Genomic DNA, 24,294 nt, shown 5'->3' on the forward strand with positions numbered 1-24,294 from the left:
TGATGATTTCAGAATGAAGGCTCAGAACTTATTTTCTAACTTAGCTGCCAAGTGCGCAAATCCAAGCACATCTCCTGAAGAGTTAAGTATATTGATTGAGCAAGGTGAGCGAATTGAAGCAAGGCTAGCTGCATTAAGGACTAAGGGAAACGTATTGTCAACTGCCAACGATGATAAATAGGGTTTCTGGGTTGAAAAGTCCACAGCGTAGATTATATCCCTCAAAGAAAAAAAAAAGTTATCGCGGCAACTGCTAAATAAGAAAAATCCAGATGGCCATAGGAAGTTCTGAAGCATCTGTTTAAAGTTTTATCCTGAAGTCTTATCCCGTGACCCCAGAGATCACCTCAGCACTCTCGTTTAAATGTAAGTAGCCTTCTGTCTCTACCGCTGCATTGTGTGCAGGAGTAGAGCATTTTCTACCATTTATGCTTTCTGTCTGTTTTCTCTGCACCCAGCAGTACTTCAGGAAGCCTGTAGGAAAAAAGCGCTTTCTTCGGGAGACATATTATGAATTTGCCTTCACCTGGATATGAAACTGAAACGCCTTGTGTTTCAGTTTTATATACAGGTAAATTGAGGAACCTGCGATTAGACTTCTGATAGGTAATGAATAGCCCTATATATGTGTAGGGCTATCGATAAATCTAGACATGCAGCGCCTTCATCGACCTCGAACATATTTTACATTGTAAGAATATATTTTATATGTAGAATTAATGTCACACAACTTCAGTTAAGTTTTGCTATGGTTTATAAGTTAATGGCTTAATAAAAACTTAATGACCTATGCGGCAACATCTCCCGATCGTCTATACCTAATTGCAGTCAGCCAGAACACATGGAACCCAAAGAGGTTGGAATTTTTTCACCGAAGATGTAGGTATTTTTTTTGCCTCTTCCTGAGACAGTATGGTGTGTGTACTTTTCTTTTCTGCAGCAAGATGCCTTAACGGAAATAAATGTACGGGGTGAGTAACTTGTTTATATATTTCTGTAATTTGACCGGTTTGGGTCATTGCGTTTTTTAGTATGCCATGTCTATTATGGTTATGCCAATTTTATTGTTCCAAAGTGTATTGTAGCGTATATGTTTTTGCACTAAGCCATGTTTATCTTCCTTATAAGAAATGAGATATTGACCATGAACCTTTAAATTGGGTAATTTGTCGGTCAGCAACAATGCTTTGTTCTAATACCACTTTCGAACCTTTGGCCATTAGAATTTTTTTTATTTTTTGATTGTTCTAATTCAATTGGTGTTGCCAAGTTAATATTGTATTGACTAACTTCTCGACTGAACACCCCTGTTATAGTGATCTTTTTGATTATCCTGAATTCAATTTGTGTTGTGAAAGTAACGTTATCTTAATTAACTCTTGGCAGTACACCCCAGATGTAAACAAATTAACTTTAATCTTTAACTAACTATTCGTTGGTATTTGAGCAGAAGATCACTCTTTTAGTATTTAATGTTTTTCACTGGTACACCTTATACATATTTTTTATCATTGGCAAACATACTTTATCATTTGATATTCATACAATTTTCTCATCGGTACAAATGCTGAGCAAAGGAAAATCGTGAAGCATGTGTCTACCTGATGGCTGACATTAGGACGGTGTTTGGGTAGATTGGTGAAACAGTGGGCGCCCCTAGCCCACTTTAAAGAAGTGAACGGCCAACATTGTAGAAAAAGGAAGCGAAATTCTAGCCCTCCTTCTGCTACATCAGAAAAACTGAGTGTTACAAGGCAAAGCATATTGAATAGAGAAGAAAAAATGTTCCTTTCTCTCTTCAGATTTAAATGAGGCCTTGTGGCAATTTATTCTTTATGTTTTGCCAGTATTTGAGGTTTCAAATGCAACGTTCCAGTCAAGCACATCCCATATTCATTTATTGAGAAAAATTTTGATGGATATGCTGAAAGAACTCTCTTCAGGGTTTTTCGAGCCTAGTGAAATAAAGGCATTTACTCTTCTAAATCTTGATTTCAGTAAATTTGAAAATCAAAAGAGTGATAATGATTTAGTAATAGGAGTGTACTTCATAGATTTTGGAAAATTTACCATAAAAGAAATTTTTTTTTCAAGACTGTACTGTCAACGTTTGCGATTACATGGTAAAGATATTTCCATTTAAAGATGAAATTTTAATTTTAATTAATGCTCGAGAGAATTGATCAAGCCTCATTTTCATCTGTGAAGCATTTTTTAGAACATTATCCTGTAACACTTCCCATCTAACACTCGCAACATTTCTAGTGTTCTTGCAAAAGCAGTTTTGCCCCCTACAACTCGAGACAATACCTCAAGAAATCGTGACAGAAAGAATAGATAAAGCCTAGTCCCTTATTGGTCAAATGAAGGATACAGGAGGAAACAAATTTTATATGTTATCTCAAGTGATGTTAGGTATTCTTACTCTACCTCACAGTAATGCCGCATGCGAGAGAATATTTAGTTTTGTCTCTAAAAATTGTACACAATTCAGATCAACCATGTCAGCACAAACGCTTGAAAAATTGTTGATGCTAAAATCAACAATGAAAGGAAATTGTCACGAGCAGGACTTCATTGCGAAGAGATATATTTGCAACTATTAATTCTTTAATTTCTGCCTAAAATATACTTATCATATTTCAAATTTTTTTTTATTTGTTGATAAAAAGTTGCATTCATTTTCTATATTTTTTAAAGGAAAAAGCATTTAACAATTTGAGTAATTTTATTTGCCTTATTTTTAAAGTCATCAAAAGAATTTTTACATTCAGCAAAATAGAAAAACTGCATTTTTTCTTTCTTTCATGATTAACATTGAATGAACTTGAAATATTACGTGTTATGTTTGTAATTATGTTATCTGACTTGTAACGTATCAGGTAACGTATTATGTTACCTGACTTGTGTGTCTTGATCAACCTTATTACTTGTTCTGACGTGTGGTTTCTTTCCAGCCAACTTAAGATTTTGATCAATTCGAACGATGGGAGACTTGGACGTGGTTCCAATTCTGATGGACGGGGCCAGGGATGAGAGGACCTGAAGGCTTCTACGTAATGGGCCGCTGCAGTGTTAAGACTGCAGAGAAGAGTTCGCAAATTTTGTGGCCTTCGAATCACATAACTGTTTCATCCAAACCAGCACAACGCTAGTGCAGTGCGAAAAGTGTAGCAGGTATTTACACCCCAGCTACCTTGCCGGCTCGATTCATGTGAGCAAACGCAGAGGAGTGAAGGCTAAACCGGATCTCCCGTTCAAATGCAACGTCCCGACCTCTCCTTCGGAAGCAAGAGAGGGCTTACTCAGCACCTGAGGCACCGACATCCCGTGGTGCTCAACGCAGGACGGTTGGAGCAAGAAGAGCTCAGGCGGAAGAGTGCGGAGCACCAGTCCTGGAAGCTAGAGCAGAAGTACCGCCGAGACAGGACTTTGCTAGGACACTTGAAAGTAGCTTGTCCGGGCAAAACGAAACGCCAGATAGAAGGCCTTGCGCAAGAAACATCGAGAAGGGACGCTATTAGCATTCCTTCCGAACATTCTAGCAAATCAGGCACCAATTGCGAGCAGTGGAGGTACCGCTACCTATAGGGGGCGTCTGCCCACATAGTAGCTGATCGGTTCGGAAGACGAGATTGGAAGTGGGTGGGCTAGGACACCAAATCCCTCGTAGCGCGGATGCTGCTACTCCAGCCACTTAAGACACCAGAAAGGAGCATAGTAACGACAAGCATAGTAGCCGCAGGGCCAAGTGATTCTCTCGCTTCCAACAACCACGGGCCCTGACCCCGGCAAGAGTGGCAGCGTCAATATTAGATGGAGTCACAATCCCACGTTTACTGCCAGATCGGCAAGCCGCCTTTAAATATTTTAGAGGTGTGTTCGAGACCCCAAACGACTCATGCGGCAGCATCTCAAGATCCGCCGAACCATCATGTGACCAGCTGGAGCACAGAGAACCTGAGGGGGTTGCAGAGGTCATTAGACACTGCAATGCAAACAGCGCCGCCGGTCCTGATGGTCTACGCCCCTCGAGCGGGCTCTGAAGAATGGCGTCGAACATGAGCTAGCAACATTGTTCACGCAATGGCTGAAGCACCGAAAAGTTCCAAAATCGCATTGTGGTAGGCGGTAGCACGCTGCTACACCCGAAACCGGGGGGTACCTCCAAGGATATGGGGAAGTGGAGCCCGATCTCGAACGTCCAACGTCATCGGACGAATGTTTACCAACGTCTTGGGCCGACATATCACCAGAAGTGTTCGTCTGAACGCTAGCCAACGAGATTTTCGGAAGTGCCCAGGCAACTCCGAGAACTTGGATCTTGTTGAACACAGCTTTGCGTGAAGGGAATACCGAAACCGCTGTGGAGTTACTTGACTGCGCTAAAGCCTTTGACACGTTAAGTCACCCTCACATCTTCGCCGCACTTGAACGAGTTGACGCCTGCAGCGCGTATGGCACCGTACTTGAGGATCTCTACAGCAAGAGCTTAACAAAGCTCTCCATTAGTGGGACTCTCTCGCACGAGATTAGATTCAGGGTGAAACAAGGTGACTCAATCTCTCCCTTGTTATTCAATTGTGTGATCGACGCCTTGAACCAAAGGCTTTGTGATAGCAGGCATGGAGTGTTGTTACGAGGAGCGCCGGAATTTCGGACTCCTGTCCTGGCCTACGCGGACGATCTAGTCCTACTTGGTCGGAGCTTGGGTGAACTGGAGACCCTACTAAGCATCGTAGATGTGTTCTGTAGGGAATTCGGGATGAGACTCAATGCCGGTAAGTGCATCTCTATGCTGCTGCGCAAGTGCAGGGACCATTTCGTGGTCGACACTACCGCCAAGCTGTTCCTGGGAGAGGTGGAGATCTCGCAAGTCGGACCTGAAGGACACTTTAAGTACCTCGGGGTAGAGTTTACCCCACTTTTTTCAGATGCGAATTGAAGACGGCCGAGAAATTGCGGAGTGGTCCGAAGTCCGACCAAAGGGTAGAGCTTCTGACCACTTACGCGCTTGCTCCACACTCTTCAAGCCCACCAGGTCAGCTCAACACAGCAGAAAGTGCTCGACCGGATGATTCGCAGAGCGGTCAAAGGATGGCTGAAGCTCCCTAGCTCGACGTGCAACGGGTTACTCTATGCTGCTCAGATAGATTGCGGGTTGTCTATCCCCTCTTTAAGGATGATCTGTGCGCGTGCCAACGCCCGCACTAGAGCAAAGCTCTTAAGCGTCGAACCACCCCGAGGTGCCAGGAGTCGTCAGTGCCTCCTTGCGAGACGTTGCCAGTGTCGGCAACTAGAGGTGGAAAGAGTTCGACCGATGGGCACAGCTCCTCGTTCATGGTAAAGGGGTCATCCACTGTAGGAGCTCGAAGGTTAGCTTCGACGTCCCGAGGGCAAGAAAGTCAACATGTGGCTGAGAGCAATGATGCTGCGAGCTGATGTATTTCCAACAGGCACCCCGCGCATGTGTATCCGCAGGCACAATAGAGTGGTGAACACACTCTCCCGTATCAGTTCAGAATACGGCTGGCGAGTCCGGAAGGAACACCCCGGTCCGGCTTCCAAACGGACGTTTGTCGAGACCGGACCTAATCCTGCTTGATGACAGGAGGACGATCGGCATCGACGTTACAATCCGGTAAGAGACAAATGACCCAGATGTCCTGACGAACGCGTACGTGGAGAAAGCATCGAAGTACCAGCCTCTGGTTGAAGCCCCGACGCTTGAGGAAGAACTGACAGAATGCGCCACCGTTCACGGTTTCATCCTTGGCTGTTAAGGCGCCTACCCTGCGATCAAAGATGACAACGATGTCAAGTGCTCGATCATATCGGGATTTGTCGCGTCGCTACTACTAGCAATGAGGGCTATTCTCGGGAACCTTGATATCCTGCGACTCCTAGGTGAGTGCAAGAGCACTTGGGTAGATGCCGACGACTGAACGGACACTCTCCTTTCAAGCTACTGCCCGCACCATCTACATAAGTGACGATTGAGGTCGGATGTGTACTGAGTGACTCTTTGTTTTACGATGCAGTGTTCTTTGGGACTTTTGTTCCGCTGGCGAACTAATGACCCGACCACTCACGAGCTTAGCTCAGTCGTCCAAAAGGTGCCCGCCTGAAGGTACCTCCCACTCTGCTTAAGTGCAGTGGTTCTTGTTCCTCCTTCGAGAGGCAACATTAACTTTGATCGAGGTTCATGTGGACCAAGGACACGTTCTGAGAGTGTTGTGTGACGAGGTACTTGATGGTCATATGACTACCAAGTGTGTTTGTGTGACGGCGATCGGTTAAGAGATGAATGTTGTTGGGTACGTGGAGGTGAATGCGGTTGTGTGATGATTGATACGCTCGTCGACGGTAATTTTTCCAGTGCTTTTCCAACCGTACCATTTGCCCATATGGGGACGAGGCTGCTTAGCGCTGAAGCCCCACTTCGGGTGCTCGACACCTCACCCAAGTGAATTCACTGGTACCTTGGCTCGTTTCAGGCCAAGAATAACAGATACATGACTTTAGCTTTTCTGAGTGAATTACTGGGACTATTTGCCTCGCCTGATAACTCCGGTGCCAGTGCTGGCAGACGCAGAAGAGGTAAGTATCTTTTCAGGCATTGGCCGTCTAACTTTTACTATACGGTTGTCCTACGGATCCGTTACCTATACTATCCTCTAGTGGCTCTGTTCGCAGAGCACCTCCACCTTTCCTGCAAGTTTTGCACCCTGGAAGCACTTGACCAGACCAATACTGAAAAAGGGTTCAGGAACAAAAACCACAATATGAAATTCAAGAATTGTTTCGAATTTCAGTGACAGTAAATATTAGAAAATAAACGATTCACTGGGGTACCTCGGGATTGTGACACCCGTGTTTACCCGAAGATAAACCCCCTGAGGAAAGAGAAGTTAACAATGTAGCCAATATTTTTTACCGATAAGCACTGAGCTCCCTGCCTTTCGACCTTTGTGAGCGCTTGTGAACCTAACTCACGGAGGCAAGCATCATTATCAATGCCACAAATACCCGTTCATAGGGTGGGCCACATTAGCACAGATTAACATCCATGCCCCAGAGCACGATATGAACCCACAACCATTAGCTTTACAGTCATGCTTGACAACCTGGCCTATAGAGGGAGGGAACACTGGTTTCATTACATCTTCAAAACACAAAACAAAGTTTCTTACACAAAGATGAAATTTGGTTTTGCAATTTTCTAAACAGCCCAGTTTTGTCTTACTGAAAATAATGTTCCATTTTTTCTACACTCGATTATCAGATACCAAATTATTTTATTTATTTAGATACTTGTGTTTAAATTCACGAGGGTGTCGAATTTGCAACAAAATAACTGATATGATTTATTCACCAATAAGTTTAAGATTAAGTATTTTCATTACATTAACGCATTTTATCAGATATACGATATAAGAAAAAATTACAAATAATGTATTTAGTTTAAATAAAAAAGATTTCTCACTTTAAAAAAAAAACTACCAAATTTGTAAAGTTCTCATAGGAATTATTTTCTTATCAGGTAAGATATAGTTTCTAAAGCAATCATGACACAATATTAATAAATATTATTTAGCATAAGAACTATTTAATATTATATGAAATAATTGAGATACAAAGATAAAAGTTCTATTTTTTTCCCTTTTTTTCTGTTACAAGAAATTCTGGAAAAGAAAATAAGTCGTCCAATATTTCATGCTCATTGCTGTGAGTTTTTTCTATAAACATGGATAAAAGCTCTATGAGGGTTTAAGTAAAACCCCATTCATTGCAAAGCAGAATGCATATATTCAAGTCCTCTGTCAGACTGTTAAGGCAAGCAGTTTCACTCTGGTAAAATAATGAAACCTAAAAATAAAAACATAAGTTACAGTTTATAAGAAGTAAAAGAATAGAACAGCAAATAAATAGATATCGAATTAAAGAATCTGGGGGCGGAGTTATCGACCATGCNGTAAAATTATCTACGTTTATAGGTTTAATTCTGATTACTATTACAAATATTTACTTTGTTAGAATTATTCTCAAATAGTTAAAAAATTTTAAATTAGTTATTTTTTCAAATTTAAATTTCATTTTCTCATAGTTTTTAGTTTAAAATTATAGAAAGAAAAAAAAAGCTTCCAAGTTTTTATTAATCAATTGTTAGTATACTTTTTATGGATAAAAAAAAATATGCACTAAGATTGCCTTTTAGCAAGCCATTAATTATTTTTATAAACTACAAATTTTCTTATTTTGATAATAAATGATAACTGCGTTTTTGAAATACATATATAAAATAGTCATTTAAAAACTGTTGAGGAAAAAACTTAGTTATTACACATTTTGATGAATTTTTACAGTATTAAGTGAGTGCCTTTTTCTATTCCTAGGAAAAACTCTGTATATTGATTAGAAATCAATTTTAAATTTTTAAACCATACCCTTAAATATACTGTTTTTTCTGGGAGGGTGCTCAATATCGTAATTTGTATTTAACTTTGTACCAACCAATTTAACTCTTAAAATAATTTCTAAATGTTTACCCTTGATCAGTACATTGACAAAAGATACAAAATAAGACAGATATAATATAGAAGGTTAGATGCATTGTTTGTTTTTTTAAAAATCTTATTTATTCAAAAATTATTTGCTTATGAATTACTTAGTCTTTAGTTGAAATTTTGATGGTAAGTATTTTATTTCTTGAGACTGCAAAATAATGTCGGTTGATCAGCACTTTAAATATAAAAGATTAATAAAAGAATTTCTAATACAAGGTCATTTTGAATTTTAAAAAAATTTATAATTTTCAATTCTTTTTATTTGGCTCCACTCTCTGTACCCTTTTTTTAAGGTATTATTTATCACTGATATTTTTTGAATCCTCAGAGGCTTGTGTTTGACAGATATATTTAATAATGAGGGGTCTTGTCTAGGTTTTTGTTGAGGGGCACCTACTTTGTGAAAAGTTAGACATAATTTGTGAAAATTAAAAATTATATTTAAAAAATCAACACAAAAATATGATAAAGTAATAAAATATTTTCAAAAATTGTCATTACAAATAAAAATTATTTATGACTGATACATTTCCCTATATATTCAAAAATAATTTCGCTTTTGGAAAATTTTGGGCTTAAAATTTTATCCAAATATCCATTAAAATCATTGTTTCATTTAAATTTCAACTTGAATTTAATAAAAATGTGAATTTAATAGTACCAGCACTAAAAGTTATTTTGAAGTTATCATGAGAACATTTTTACTAGCAGGGTCTGTCTGCGTTTTTCTGTGAGGTACCTATTTTGTGAACATTTAGACATTAGTAATTTGTGAAAATTAAAAATTATTTTAAAAATTAACACAAAAATATGGATTTATCGTTTCTTACGGGATACAAAAATAAAATTTTAAGAAAAAGTATTTTGTGAAACCTTTTTTACTAAACTTGAATTTGTGAAGGTACAGCTAAATGGTAGTAAATTTGGCCTGGACAAACCCCTGACTAGGTCATACAGAAAGTTTCACAGAGAAAAATATGCTACATAAAAAATAAAGGTCTATTAGAATAAATTTACAAGTGCTTAAGATAATGTTCAAATTTAGACGGTAAAGTTTATATAGCAGGAGCCTTGTGGTTACATTTTAAAAAACTCAGTGAAAAAAAAAGCTTGCTTTGATATGATGTAAGCAACCAATTAGGCTTTTAATATTGCCTATCTGACCAAACATGCTGGCAGAAAAGCTCCTTTTCTATAGCTTGCAATAAGAACGGGGTTTACACGAGAGCTTGTTTTTTTAAAAGTATTTTATGAGACTACCGTTTTTCCTAAAGATGAATTCCAGAAGGTACCGTTAAAGGGCAGTAAATTTGCAGGTACCAATTTTAAAAAGAAAAACAATTTTTTTTAATAAAGTATTATAAGTCTGCTTTGTACTTTCCAGTTATTCAGGCCTTATCTGAATATACATACTGTTATAATGTTATAAGTATTACTGACATAATACAGGGTAATAATTTATATAAATGATATTAAATTAATGGTTATTGGCTTACATTGAAAAACTATTACATTTAGGGTGACCAGGGGTAATTCCTAATCAAAAATAGCAAACATCTATTTTGTGAAAAAACTATTCAAGATAGAATTTTAATACGTATTAACTGGAAGTTTGAGGCTATATGAGATGAGTCCTATGCTACCTTCTTTTGTTTGACAACAACCTCAAACTTCCCTTCTCTTGATCATTTCTTGATCACTTCTGGGGTAATTACTGATCACCAGTTTTTATAGTAAAGGGGCTGTTTAAAAATAAATTATACAATGTTAATTAACTATAAGACATCAAGATCAAACAAATAAACCAAAAAGATATGTTAAAGCAACTAATAAAACGATTTATTCAAAAGCAAGTTTAAAGATTAACACTTTAAATTTTCCAAAAATCTTTGCATTTTGTGCCATACATTTTAGGCAAGCAGCCAACTCATTCTCATGTTCTGTAGAAATATCTCACATGGATTACTTTTGCTGGATTTTTTAACATCATTAAGTGAGAGTGTAAAGTTAAGTAAGGTATGTCAACAGCTTTGGCAGCAGCTCTCGCACTGAAATTTTCATTTTCAATCACTAAAAGACATTCACTGACTTTGCTTTCTAAAAGCTTAGTATACTTTTTAGGCTTATAATTTCTCACCATATTTATATTACGCTAATTTATAAACTTAAAAATTATTCTAACAATGTACACACATAGAATTAAGATAGAAGCAAGGAAATTGCACAAATCAGAACACATTTGTCTTGTATACAGTTAAAAACAAATTGTGTGATTACAGTTAAAAAATATTTTATAGTTGTTCCACTTAATAAATATGGACTGCTATTGAAGACAAGACAATTAGCTATTTTTTATACTATTTATAAGAAGAAATGACAATGATCAGGTATAATCCAGTGACCAATAATTATCCTATCTGGGCAACATTTGATATAGTTTCTTATAATCAATTATAATGTTTACAGTAGATGTGAAACAATTAAACAAAAGCTTACACTATTTTTATATCAATGAAAAAGAAAGTAACTCAAAATATTTATTATTAAGAGAAGGTGGGGGATCTTTGCAGAAATGTGTACATTTTGCAGGGATGAGAGTAGTCAGAAAGTAAAAAAGAGGAAATCCAATATATATATAAAAATATAAACAAAAATTTGACAAAAAAGTGTGATTTTTAAACTTGTAAACCATGTGATTATAAATCCCGATATTAGACTTTAAATCACGTAAGTATACATCGATTTTAAAAAATGCAAAAATAAAAATCATGATGTGTAGTTTTTAGAGCACGATGCATCATTTTTAAATCGCGCGATATTACAACCGCAAAAACGAATCACGACATAGGATTTTAAGCTCGCGTGAATACGAACTGCTACATAGGGTTTTAAAAGCTCGTAAATATAAATCGCGATATTGTTGTTTTTTTAAATCTCGTAAATAAGAATCGCAATGTACAGTATTTAAATCGTCTGAATAAGAATCGCAATGTTCAACTTTTAAACCAGGCAAATACGAAAATCGATGTTTGATAGCAAAATCGAGATTTTAAAAACGCGTTAATACAAAACACGATATTGGATTCTTAAATCTCGTAAATAAGAATCATAATGTATGATATTTAAATAGCATAAATAAGAATCGCAATGCGCAACTTTTAAATCGGGTAAATACGAAAATCGATGATTGATATTAAAATCGTGTGAACAAAAATCGAGATATTTGCTGAGTCTGGACTTGGGATTTCTAAAAGGCTTGTTTGTATTGTTTTTGTTTAGACATAATAAATAAAAATTTACAAGATTAATTGAATGAGCAAATAAATATTTTCACTGCAAATCCACCTCTATTTTTTTCTTCTCTTTTTTTTGTCTGTTTTCACGCCAGAATACAAGAAGCAGCGACGTCTGAATTGCGAAAATACGAGCTATACCGCAGACAGATAAAAAATACGGAAAATCTTATTTTCTGAGCATGAAATAGGAGAAAATAGCTAATATAAGAAAAATGCGGAGGGGTTAGCAGCTAGGACGTAGTTGGAATTTTCTGTTTATCTTTGAAAATCATAAATAAATATAATTATTTTACTTCAACGACTGAATTTTTAAAGAAAAGTGGGATATTTATAAAAAAAAAACTTTTAGAGAATCGGAGTTTTTGATAAAAAGACTGAAATTCGAGAGACAAAAGCGAAAAAAATCTCATCCCTGTATAAAGGTCAACCAGTTTTATCCCAAGGAAATGATTTTTAGAGAAACTTCAGAGAGAGGAATAAGGACTTCAATAATTTCGCTTCGCGGAAAATTAAATTCCTCATAAAATATTTTAACTTGTGCAAAAAAAAATTTCAGCGGAAATTAGCGGGAAAAATGGAAAAATCTGAGAAAAAGCGGAAATCCGCCAATCCGCGGAAGAATCTCATCCCTGATTTTGAAGTGGAAAATACTGGAAGCAGTTTAGAAGATACTTATTTTGTAAGACTAAACAAAAAACTTTTATTAAGTAAATTTAGTTATACTTTAGTAAAGTGTACAAGCATTTTTGTCCATGTCTCACATTTAAAAAAAAAAAAAATTTTTTTTGAATAAAACTTAGGTGATCATTATTTACCGTAAAAACAGAGTGATTATGAATTACCATCGGTCACTATCAGTTTCCTACAATTTCAACATTAAAAAAAATAAAAAATTTCTCAACTTGGGAAAAAAATTTGTCCAAATTAAAACTTGGTTACATCATATCACTTATCCAATGATCAGTAACTTGCTCAATATGCCGACATATAAATCAGATTATGAAATTTCAGTTCTGAAGATGCTAGCCAGACTAAAATTCTTAACTGCTACAATTTTCACAAAAAAATATAAGCAATTATTAAATGTTATGCTAACACACGATAATTGCAAGAACTTTTTCGTGATCAAAGCTGAAAAAAAAAATAATAATTTAGAAATTCAACTTAGTGAAGTAATATTAAACTTCAATAAGATTTATCCATAATCCACATATGATAAGAAGTAATGAGAAAAGTATCTGAAATGTTCCTTACTTTTAATAACATGTTTTCTTGACACTAAAATGCTATTTTTCATTTCAAGTCTGATGGTCAAACTATTTGGGAGGTCCATTTACAAGTGTCTCAGTCTTCAGAGAGTTTTCTCAAGCTATTTTGGTAGTCACCAAATCTCATACCTGGAAAAAAAAAATAGGTGCATTTAAAACACAATATTATACAAGAAAGACTTACAGGGTATCTGCTAGATTTTCAAATTCATGACTTTCAAAGACTAATTCCTAGAATTTTTCATGATTTGACGAAGTTACTATTTTCTCCAACAAAAACACAAGAAATTTAAAAAACCATTATAATAACATAAATTGGAATGATAGGTATAACCAAAACTGTTATACTTTGCATCGTCATATTTAAAGACTTTAAATAGTTGAAAGAGTAAAGAAGAGAAGAGTAAAGAAGAGAAGAGTAAAGAAAGAGTTGAAGAAATGAAGCTGAAAAAAATACAAAAGCAAAAAATTTTTTTCTGCAGAATTATATTCTAAAGATACTTTTCTTGTTTATCCAAGAGGAAAGAAACTGATTTTTTTTGTTCTCTTTTTGGAATTAAAAAAAAAATATATATATATATATATAATAATAATAACAAAAATTCTGAAATCGCAGAAGTTTAAAAGATAATTCAATCTAGAAATGATGTTTTTTCTTTCATTCCTCAAAAGAACATTATAATTTTTGAAGAACAGGATTAAAAAATTTTATATTTTAATAAAATATGATTGTGGGTGGGGATTTTACTACAAATTCAAATATTTGGAATATGGGTGAGGGGTATTTTTAACATCCGTTTTAAAAATTTGATTTTTCAGTGACCTAAATCCATGATTTTCCATTATTTTCTTGATTTGATAAAAATTAAATTAAAAAAAAGTCCTTAAGAATCCACAATATACAGATTTTCAGCATCAACAACCATTTAGTACACAAAAAATCACAGATATTGAAATCTGGAGCGATTTGCAATCACTTTTTGATGCTATTTATTTGTATGCATACCATTTTATACACGTATGCCTATTTTTCATAGTTCAGTGTTTTCACTACAGCGTGAGAATATCGCTTATTTCCTTCTTTTCTCGCATTAAAAAATTATTAACGCGAGAAGATAGAGCACTATTAATCAATTTCACAATGAGCGAATTTTGGAAAAAATTAGTCCTCCGCCATTTTGAATAAAATCCGTTTTACTTTTCTTCCTTGATCTTTCATTATTTTCAACATGGATCTCTATTTACCAGTATTGTTCAGAACCGGTGCGAACAGCAGAACTTATCTGTAACTTAAAATAGGCCCATTAAGACTAATTGGAATAACATGCCACTGTTATTTCGACCAGACTTCTTTTTAATAAATAAAATTAAGATAATTTGTTTTCAGTGTTTTATGTAGGGTTATAATCAAACAAGTAATATATCTTTTAAGCTATATCCTCATAAAATATAGAGTAATAGATATCTAGTGACTAAAGCTGATACAGAAGTAAAAAAGCAGGGGCCTGTCTTGGTTTTTCTGAAAGGTATACCAATTTTGAGAAAATTTTGACATAATTTGTGAAAAATAAAAAATTATATTAAAAAGTCAACACAAAAACATGGTAAAAATATAGATTTATCGTTTCTTAAGGGAGACAAAAATAAAATTTTAAGAAAAAGTATTTTGTGAAACCACCGTTTTACCTGAAATTGAATTTGTGAAGGTACCGCCCAACGGTAGTAAATTCAACCTGGGCAGACCCCTGAAAAAATACATCTTATAACACTTTACTAGCCCTAACCATATACCCACTTTATCCCACCTCAGTAAACAATTCATAATTAGAATTCTGAAATTTCTAGATAGATCCGTTCCATAAATGCCCATTTACTAACTTCTGAACTAAAACTAATAGTTTTGACAGTAAATATATTAAAAGAAATATAATTATACTAACAATCAGATAGTTTGAAAACCATAAATTCTTTCATCATTTAAAACTGATATAAAAATTTTGTCAGCAATCCCAATAAATGGCTCGGAAAATATTAGTCTCAACTTAAAAGAAAATTGACCCTTTAAAGACATACCCACCTGACCCAACTATTCATACATTTCCTGCAATTCATAATTTTTTGATTAATAAATTACCGATAAACGGTAATTTTTTTCAACAAAAAAAATATTAGTTTTCTATGTTTAATTTTAAGCAAATTTACTAAAAAAAATTGGTGCCCCAAACACTAATATTTAGATAAAATTAAATTTGCTACCAACATGACTAAGTATGCATGTAGCCCTTCATTAGTCAACCTGTTTCTTCAACTGGCTTTTAAAACAAAAAGGTTGTGAATCCCTTATGTAAAAGGGAGACAAAAAAAAAAACTTAAAGACATTTAAATTGCACTAATACACATTAAGCAACTTATGATTAGTTAATACGACCTGACATAATTAATACGAATTGCGATGTGTTCCTTTTAAACAGTGTGAATAATAATTACGATGCTTACTTTGTAAACAGTATTAAGGTATCCAGTGTTTTCACTACAGCGCGAGAACGCGAGAATCTCGCATATTTTTTTCTTTTCTCGCATTAAAAAATTATTACTGCGAGAAATTCGTGCATTCTTTAAATCAATTTCAAAATTCGCGAATTTCTCGCATTTTGGAAGAAGCTTCGATTTACGCTATTTAGAATAAAATCCGTTTCACTTTTCTTCCTGGATCTTTCATTATTTTCAACATTTGCTCCGTTATCTAGTTTCCCTATTTACCAGTATTGTTCAGAACCTTTTCGAACAACAGAACACAACCGAACCACGGAACCCCTTTCAGAACACATTTCTCTGCAACCATGTGTTTACCGTAGGTAAGGTTTCTTCATGTAAGACGTTCAAATTTTTTATGCACTAATGTAAGACGGACAAATACCTAGTAAAGGCAAAATCTTCTATGATGATGCAGCAAGAATATTCAATGCTTTAAAAAATAGAAGACGTTAAAAGTGATGATTTTTTTTTCAAGTCTATTTGAGTTTTTTTAGTTTTTAGAAATCTCACTTAACTTTCATCTCACCCTGTTTTTGAGAAAGGGTGAGAAATTCTCACCCATTTTTTTTCTATGTTGAAAACACTGGTATCCGACTGGTTTTGATAGCTTCTCTACATATAAAAGCCTAACTAGACTAATAAAAAATTTAAGGTTTAAAATTTCACAATTATTTTTTTAAAAAGGGTAAATTTGTGCTTATAAACGAATCTGTAATGTCAGGCTAACAGCTAACTTGACATAAAATACAAATTGTAATGCGTAAAATTTATAATTTTTTCTTCTAGATAAATTATTTAATTACCTAGGTTTTGAACTAAAATCTCAAAAAAAAAAAAAAAAAATTCAAAAAGACACTGAAATAGAATGAATAAAAATATATTGTATAATATTAAATATTTAAAGAAAACTCTTACTTTATCATACCTAACATATTGTATGGTTCAGTTTTCCGCAACGAACTCGCCATTTTCCGTCTCTTCATTGTTTATGTCTAGGTTTTATATAATAAATTTTGAAATATTCAAAGGCTTTGACATAAAATTGTTCAATTCTCAGGAGCTCACCATTTCTGAGAGATATCAAAGGATGGAATTTCATAACTTCAAAATTATGCTTTCTTTAGAGTACAAGCGTAGAGGAGAAATTCGAATAAGATTTAAAAACTGTCATCTACTAGTAGACGTAAAATTTGAAGAACGATGTAATTTTATCGTCACTTTCACACTCTTTAAAGATAATTTTTTTAAAAATTATATTCCACTAATTCCCGTTTAATCGCTGTTTCCCGCTTTCACCAAAAAACCACGTTGGGTCGAAAAGTAGAAGTTGAAGTAAGTCACAAGAACAGATGAATTATAATTACAAAGTCACTTGTAATCTTTGTACTCTGTTATTATTTTAAGGATTATTTTCACTAAAAGAAATTCAAAAAGTGAATGAAAATTCCAAAAAGTAAGAATGCTTCTTTAGAGCAATTCTCCCGTGATCCCGCATTTCCATCACCTTCGAGAAAAATCTTCGCCAGAAATGTGTGAACTGCGCTTAGTGATAATAGAAATTTAGTTTATAATTAATAGACTCGTTCTGACAATTCAGCCGCGGGACTATTTTTACTTCATGGAATCGCACATGCACGATCAGTTGTGTTGCTTTAAAGTCATTTAATTCGCATTTGCGATTCCACTCACATGCGATTAAAATGCAAAATGTAAAGAGGATATATCACTCACGAAAAATTCTCACCGCCTGTCAGTCACGCACCTCCGCTTACAATCAATGAAGAAATAAAATGAAATTGAGTACCGCAGTAAACTGATAGTTAAGACACGGTTCTCAGAAGATTACATCACTGGCTACGATCAGTGTGCGGGAAGATGACCACTTTAATCAGTTTGCGATGGTACCGAGGGTATGCAGTATTGGTCCTCGTTAAACTGTTTTGCCGTAAAGTGCTTGTATTTGATCACTGGACGTCAGGTTACCAAATCGGTGGTGCCATGCCCTATATAGAGGATCAAAACTGTGATGGCATAACTTTGGGTCATCCCTTCCCAGACCGTCGCTAATACCAGCTTGAGAAGTTTTAGTGCGACGTTAATAAATTACGACAACAACAACAGAGCCATGACGACTCAGGGGATAGCGCGTTCGAATTCCAATGAGGTGAACCGGGCTCGAATCCAAGCGACGGCTGGTCAATTCGAACTCCGCATCCGGCTCGCACCAACCGCAGTGCTGACGTAAAATATTCTCAGTGTTGGAATATGGATTAGTATCCTTTTGCCATCAGGCTAACCGTGGGAAGTTTTAGTGGTTTTCCTCTCCATGTAACGGAATTTCGGGTTATTTCTATCAAAGAGTTCTCCATGGTGGCAAATTTCTCCCAATACTTAATCCAGGATTTTCCTTGTCTTCTGAATTGGGTTCAAAATTACAAAGCTATAGACTTGAACATCTGTAGACGCAAAGTCAGCTATCGCTGTCGAGAGAGAAGAATAACTTGATTGGCCGATTTTTCACCGGGAAATCTATTGTAATTGAAATAGATTATAGATATGGCGTATCGCGATCAAACTGCTCAACTATGCCATCTGGGGAAGACGACTGGTTCCATGGCATGACCCTGTCCCCCTTTTTTCCTTAGTTGTATAGGAATCTACTGCTATATCTTGCCCCTTACATAACATTCTTCGCATTTAAATGTCAAAAATATTTTCTAAAATTTCTGTTATGCTTTCTTTGAGAACAATTTTAATGCTATTTTGAGTGCCATATAGTTTCCTAACTCAAAAGCTTTAAATGTATTTGAAAAACAAGACAGAAACTAACGTACTCATTTTTATGCTTTCAAACTCACAGTGGGTACACCACTAGACGTCATTACAAACTCACCTTCGTGGAGTTTGTAATAACGTCTAGTGGTGAGTGGTGTACCCACTGGGTGGGTACGTGTCTGGAATGGAATTCGTGCTTGTGTAAACAGTTTCTCTTACATTTCGAGTCCCGCAGTGGACTGTTCGTTAAGACACGGTTCCCAGCAGATCACCGAAGAAGTCAAGTATCACGGGCTGCGGTCAGTGTTAGGGCGGGTGGGTGACCACTTGGATCAGTCTGCGTAGGGATCGAGGGTATGCGGTATTGGCCCTCGTTAAACTATTCTACCATAAAGTGCTCGACTTCATGTGCAGGTCGTCGAGCTACCGAAGTAGAGGTGCCATCCCTGTATCTTCCCTCCATTCTATACCGCCTATTCATAAATCAGGTAAAAAAATTAATGAAATTCCTGATAATACAGTTTTATTGAACATGAAGTTAACGTTTATTTTTCAATACATCGAAAAAATATCTCTTCATTCAGTACAAACAATGAATAGTAAAAAAGGTACACAGAAACAAATTTTAAATCTAAATGTCATACATTTTCAGAAAAATTGGCTCAACATTGATCCATAATCTCAGTGCAGAGTTAATTTAATTACATAATGCATTAGTACCTAGTATATTAAGTACATTTATAATAACATTACAAATTTGTTCCAACCTTAATAAATGTTTAAATTAAACCATATTTCTTTTCTGGTCGAAGCACTATATTAAGGTTGAAGAAAATTTTAAAAATGTTTTAACATGCTAACTTCAGCTTTAAACCTACAACAAAACTTCAAACATTGTACAAATGGCTTTGAACAATTTTTTTCTTAGGTTTTAAAATTTGGTACGCATAGAATCAGCAATCGCTTTTAATGATTTTAATGAAACATTTTCAGTATAAAAATTGTGAATAGGAAACTTAAAAATAATGAAGAGATTCTCAACTTGAGTACTCTTGGTTACAACTCTCAACTGACTCAAATTACGGAAAAAGAACATTTAGAGATAAAAACACAATTTTCTGGTTGAATTATTTAAAAGAAATGAGTTCGTAAAGTAATTTATTTTAAAAGGTTCTAATGGGCATGAGAACTGTAAGTCTTCATTTCTTTAAATGAATACACATTCTCTTATACTTCATTAGTTATCCCAGTAAATAAAAGTACAGATTTTAATTCTTATAAATGAATGGAATTTCGAATCGATTAAATGGTTCTAAACTAGAAAGGAAAATGATTACTCGGGAAACAAACTCTTTTATTTTAATTCTAAAGGAAACAATTATTCCAGTCGAAAAGATTAAATAAATAATTCTAGGAGAAAGATTTTTGAGAATAAGATTTCATTTAGGATTAAGAAAAGTATTTTTATGGAAATTTAACCACCAACCATTCTAGCATTTAGCGATGGTTCTATTTATCTTTACATTAGAATACATTAAGATTCTGATACCTTAGATAATTTATTGGAAAAAAATAAATAGAAAAATAATTAGTTGCTTAAGAATATGTTGTGTTAAAAAAGTACAATTTGTGTATCTGAACGCCAAAAAACGGTAGCAACTGCACAGAGAAAAAATAATTCTGGTAAAATTACCCAAGTGTCATGGTAATGGAATTTATAAAAAAAAAATTTAACTAGATAAATTTTTTGACTATAATAAGTTAGGATAGAGCAACAGCATCTTGCCAAATTATACTGAATACGATTAATCTTTATTTTGATGAGATGAACTACTAATGACGTGTTTTGCTTAATCTAATAATATAAATCCACAGGAAAGGATAAAAAAATAATAAATAAAAAAAAGTGGAATCATTTTAGCTTTATTAATTGTGTTGTTATTTGCCTTTCAGTTTTTTTCATGATTGCGTAGTGTTGTTCCGTACTGATTTATTGATTGTTGCAAGCATATCGAACACACAATATAAGATTAAACACACAGAAAACAAGAAAAAGAAGAAAAAAAAAGGTAAAAAGTACTTTTAAGAGAAGAAGAAAAATTAAAAATATTTTAAAATTCTTAAAAAAAAATTAAACAACACCAAAATATAATCTTGTCATCAGCTTACACTATTGTATCCGCAAAAATAATACTTTCTAATAGTGTATTAATATAGCCAAAGCAAATGTATCAATTCAATAATATAGAAGGGTTAGAGAAAAAAAAACAAATATGACCAGAAGTAACTTCAAGTTGATTTTCCTTCCACTTTTCATCAGCAAACATTTTTAAAAGTTTTTTTTTCGTAATGTACAAATTTAAAAGATTTTCCCAATTATATATACTTTCCTAATTAAATTTTTCATAAATAATACGAATCTAAGTAATCGAATTTGTATATCTTGCCCTCCATCTTTTAAGAAAACTAACAATACAATATTATTGTAAACTGTTTTAGAGTGCTGGAATTCCTTCTATAAACAATACGGAAAGGTTGGGTCCGCCACATGTATAGGGATTGGTTGCAATATTTCGTCCCTTCCATTCAACATATGAAGATTTTCCAGTATCCTGGACTCTCGAATTTTTGACCCTGAGCTATTAGAATACGATTCTTTCATTGACCCATAGATGGTAGCACCATAAAGGTGCTAAACTATCCCCAATGTCCAATTAAAGTTTGCTTTTACGGTTTTGAAACTATGCTAGTTGTAAATGGTTAAAAGACCGTATAGTTTCGTATTCATGGACTTTTAACCATGCTAGTTGTTAACGATTTCAAAACCATAGAGGTAAAAAATGTTCTTTTTCAAAACCGTAGTTAGTTGGATGGATAGACTTCTGTCTGTTATTTTACTATAACTTTAGAATGAAAATTCGAACAGTGCATAATATTAATTCTAGTATGAATTATTTACATTTTCAGAACTGAATCTAATAGTATTTCTCATTAAATTTATAGCAAAAATGTGTGCAAAACATGTATATTTTCTTAAATATCTTTTTGTACTTAAAGAAGTATGCCAATTAAAAATATTCCTGAGGAAATATGATGGCTACCGACTATTGCTTTAACCATTATTAAAGGATAATCGTAGTTGTAAAAAAACAGAGAACTTTTATGCCGAAACTTATCTTTCTTTTCTGCTTTTTCAGCTAAAACCAATCATTCATTTATTTTAAAAGCGTCTTTCAATTGCCGATTCTTTTTTGGAGGTTTCGGAGAAAATCCTGAAGTACAAAAGGCTTAGTCACATTAAAAATCGAACAGTTAACAAGGAAAAAAGCCCTGTTCCGTTCTTTACTTTTCTGTTGAATCGTTTGAGTTAAAGTGAATTCATTACTTGATACCGAACTTTTATCATCTTTTTAACGATAAATTTATTCCCATCTAACGTTTTTAAATTATTATTTTTGATTGTTATTAAACAGAAGAAGATTCCAAAGAGCAGGAAATTTGATTTCCTAGCATAAAGAGAAATTTAGTATTTTTTCCTTTTTGATAAGAGCATTTAATCTGTTTTGTTTAGTATAATTCATTGCCATACATGCCGGAATTATTGATTGTACACTGTAAAAAAATCTCGATCAAATTTCGGTTAAAAATAACGGCATTTCGAGGCAGCATGGAATCCATTTTTACCGAAACATGTTAAGGAGCAAAACCTCTGGTATATCGTAATAAGTACAGTTATAATTNAATTTATAGCAAAAATCTGTGCAAAACATTTATATTTTCTTAAATATCTTTTTGTACTTAAAGAAGTATGCCAATTAAAAATATTCCTGAGGAAATATGATGACTACCGACTATTGCTTTAACCATAATTAAAGGATAATCGTGGTTGTAAAAAAACAGAGAACTTTTTTGCCGAAACTTATCTTTCTTTTCTGCTTTTTCAGCTAAAACCATTCATTCATTTAATTTAAAAACGTCTTTCAATTACCAATTCTTTTTTGGAGGTTTCGGAGAAAAGTACAAAAGGCTTAGTCACATTAAAAATCGAACAGTTAACAAGAAAAAAAGCCCTGTTCCATTCTTTACTTTTCCATTGAATCGTTTGAGTTAAAGTGAATTCATTACTTGATTCCGAACTTTTATCATCTTTTTAACGATAAATTTATTCCCATCTAACGTTTTTAAATTATTATTTTTGATTGTTATTAAACAGAAGAAGACTCCAAAAAGCAGGAAATTTGATTTCCTAGCAAAAAGAGAAATTTAATATTTTTTTCCTTTTTGATAAGAGGATTTAATCTGTTTTGTTTAGTATAATTCATTGCCATACATGCCGGAATTATAGATTGTACACTGTAAAAAAATCTCGATCAAATTTCGGTTAAAAATAACGGCTTTCAGAGGCAGCATGGAATCCATTTCGTAATAAGTACAGTTATAATTACCTCAAAACAACAGAATCACTCCAATTAAATAAATATTACTGTAAAAATTAGGGTATAATATTTTACGGTAAAAATGGTAAATGGTACGGTTAAAATTTTCCGGAATATGCAACTAATTTGTCAGCACTTAATACCGTAATTTGAACCGGATTTTTTTTACAGTTTATGATAATGACTGCCATATAAAAACCACTTCATATTCTAAACAATCACTTAGCTTCGCTTACTCCTTACTTCTCCTTTCAACTCCTACGCCCTTGATCTTCTTCATCTTGATCTTTTTAAAGAACATTGTGTATGATGACACGTCTCCTACGCATTCTTTCAATGTTACATATTTCATAACTATCATGAACGATTCCTTCTGTTCTTTAAGCATGCTTTTTTTTATTGTACTTAAAAAGTACAGCACGACTTTTATTTTTCTCAAAGAATAACAAGAATAATTAATAAAACTATTATTATTGAAACTGCATAAGTAAAATTAAATCATAATCTTTTATAATTTATAATTATATTATACATTTTTATTTAAATCCCAATTCCTGTAAGTAAATCATAATTGTTTGATATAAACTATTCACTTTTAACCGTTGTTTACTTTTTAACCGTTTAACCGCCTTTAACTCAGTTTGCTTCAGCTTTACGTCGTCTATGCGAGAAAAGATTTTTCATTCGGAAATTTATTAATATGTGCGTTTGTGAATATTTCTTTTTATTTCTTTATTTTCTTTTATGTTCCAAATATTTCTTTTTATAATATTATATTATATTATGAAATTAATTCTTTTAATTTAATATTTATTTGAAATTAAAAGATTATTTATATTTATTTTCATGTTCCAAAATGAAAATAAAATATATATAATAATAATAATAAATAGCCACACCTTTGACAAAAAATTTTTTAAGAAAATACAGTCGTGTAAATTTAGTCTTAGTCAGCTAATATTTTCTTGAATATTCAAACAATTGTTCCTATATAACAAAATAATTTTCTAAGTAATAAAAAAATAAATATTCTTATGCTTGTTTTATTTAATGAAGAAATTAATTAAAAGGTAATTTTATTTTTATCCAAAAATTATTTACTATATTGAAGTACAAATTAACATATATAATTATATATAATTATATATATAATTATTATATATAATTATATACAAATTATAATATATATTTGTATATAATATTTGTATATAATATTATTATAATATTTGTATATAATTATTTGTATAAAATAATTATATTATATACAAATTAAAATATATAATATATAAAGTACAAATTAAAATTTTTTAATAATTCGCTTGTAATTATTAAAAAAACAATTTTCAAACATCAATATAAAATACAGAATGAAAATAAAAAGCGATTTGTTTACAAAATATAGGCTTGAAAATAATGC

General features: G+C 33.4%; 1 long non-coding RNA gene across 2 annotated transcripts; it reads right to left on the reverse strand.

Moving 5' to 3' along the window:
- Window positions 1-7,587: 7,587 nt before the first annotated feature.
- On the reverse strand, window positions 7,588-17,319 carry LOC122269592 (uncharacterized). Of its 2 annotated transcripts, none has more exons than XR_006225277.2 (3): window positions 16,592-17,319; window positions 13,118-13,260; window positions 7,588-7,869 (listed from the first exon to the last, which is right to left on the reverse strand). It is a non-coding gene; the product is annotated as an uncharacterized lncRNA (long non-coding RNA). The 2 variants fall into 2 exon arrangements; XR_006225278.2 differs by having other exon boundaries at window positions 16,582-17,003.
- Between the last annotated feature and the right edge of the window lie 6,975 nt (window positions 17,320-24,294).

Source organism: Parasteatoda tepidariorum, chromosome 8, assembly GCF_043381705.1.
Source record: "Parasteatoda tepidariorum isolate YZ-2023 chromosome 8, CAS_Ptep_4.0, whole genome shotgun sequence".
In the NCBI taxonomy this organism is placed as follows: domain Eukaryota; kingdom Metazoa; phylum Arthropoda; class Arachnida; order Araneae; family Theridiidae; genus Parasteatoda; species Parasteatoda tepidariorum.